This window comes from Etheostoma spectabile, chromosome 11 (genome assembly GCF_008692095.1).
Source record: "Etheostoma spectabile isolate EspeVRDwgs_2016 chromosome 11, UIUC_Espe_1.0, whole genome shotgun sequence".
Classification (NCBI taxonomy): Eukaryota; Metazoa; Chordata; class Actinopteri; order Perciformes; family Percidae; genus Etheostoma; species Etheostoma spectabile.
Window position 1 is genome coordinate 22,624,324 of NC_045743.1, and position 1,895 is coordinate 22,626,218.

Genomic DNA, 1,895 nt, shown 5'->3' on the forward strand with positions numbered 1-1,895 from the left:
AAATTGCAAGGGCCAATCACAGAGTCAAAACCCTGCTTTAAATCCGTTTCTCCCTTTGCTGTTCAGCTGTCATTGCAGACAAAGAGTCCAACCCTTAGCCAATAGCCATTAGCCCATAGCTCTGGCTAAAGTGTATTAAGCCTCCGGAATTATCATTTTACATCAGAAGTGAACGGAAGGAGCTATGGCCAAATGTAATCCCCTGACAAGCTTCTCCTTTGATAAACCAAGAGAATGGCCAGATCTGAAGGAGCAGTTTGTGAGGTTTAGGACCACCACCAAGCTTGACAGAGAAGATGGCGCTGTCCAAGTGAACAGCCTCATCTACGCCATGGGAAATGAGTCGTAAAACATCTACAGATTGTTGGCCTTTGACAAGGAAGACAGCGGAGATGACTTTAATAGCAAAATTCAATCAATACGGAATGTTATTCATGAATGAGCACTGTTACACCAGCGCGTGCAGAAGGCAGGAGAGAAAGCGCAGACTTTCATCAGAGTTCTGTACGAGCTGTCCGACCAATGCGACTTTGGCGCAATGAGGCAAAGAATATCCGCAACAGGATTGACGCAACAACCGTAGAGACGATCAGGGAATCTGAAGAGGTGTCAGCATGCAGGGAGAGGCAGCTGTGATGATAAACGGAATCATGAACAAGCACAACAAATTCACGAAAAGCAATGATAAGCTTAAAGGGGGAAATAATGGACAATGTGGGAAATGTGGAAAAGTCAGGCATAGTAGAGATGAAAACTGCCCCGCTAGAAAGTCCACATGCAACAAAGTTGGACATTGGAGCGGAGCGTGTAGGAGTAAAAGGTCACAGTGAAACCAGAAAAGTCGCAGCCTTATTTTCTTGGAGCTGTAAGTAAAGCTGATGGCTCAGCTCAGCATTGGACTGTGGACTTGCAGGTGGGCTCTACTCTTCCGATGTGAGCATCATCTGTGAGCAGACTTATAACTCACTCTTACCCAAAAGTCCACTGGAGCCAGCAGATATGCCACTATATAGCCCAAGGGGGGAGCTGAAGTGCATTGGAAAAATTCAGAACACTGTGGCACATGAAGGAAAGAGCTACCCACTACTAGCATGTGCCATTCGTGGACGTACAGTAAACAACCTACTCAGTAGGCCACTTTCTGTTCAAATGAAGCTAGTGAGGATAGTGGACAAAACCGTGAGCAGCAATGGGCATGCACAAGCTTAACGGGGAGCATTGAAAACTAAAGACTGAACCTGTACATATAGATTATAAAGACAATACTCAAGAGGCTGATCGAGGCTGTTAAGAGAGAACAGTACATGTTGTGTACTACAGATGATTTAACTGCAAAACTAAGCGGAGCAACCATCTTCTCATCACTTGAGCCTATTCCTAAAACCCTTAAAAGACATACATTTTCAGGTTCAATATGCCCGCAAATTTTGTTGAGTTTTTGAATATGTTAAGCCCCTCAAAAAGGCGATTCATTTGCCAGAAGAAGGACTAAAAATTCCTTCAGTGTCAATAGGGCCTTTTGCTGCTGTCATTGCTCGGGCCCTATCACTTTTCTGTTGATGGATAGCCTGGGGCCTACCAGATCACCCATAATTATTTATTCTACAATAGCGCCGCTGAGAATAGGTGAATAATGTGGAGAAAAAATATTTGTCCAGTACATGGTTTTACAGTCAGGTCCATAAATATTGAGACATCAATTCTAATCTTTTTGGCTCTATGCACCGCCACCGTGGATTTGAAATTAAACAAAGATGTGCTTTAACTGCAGACTTTCAGCTTTAATTTGAGGGTATTGACATCCTAATCACATCAACAGTGACACAGTTGCGTCTTGTTTCTCCCCGGTCCTGTGTTGTTGGTCCTGTCTTGTGTTCCCCTGAGTGTCTGTATGT

The 1,895-nt window shown here is 44.0% G+C and overlaps 1 long non-coding RNA gene across 1 annotated transcript in view; it reads left to right on the forward strand.

Moving 5' to 3' along the window:
• The window catches only part of LOC116698098 (uncharacterized), a 15,984-nt gene that overhangs the window by 9,657 nt on the left and 4,432 nt on the right, over window positions 1-1,895 (forward strand). The gene's annotated exons all lie outside the window — the stretch shown is intronic.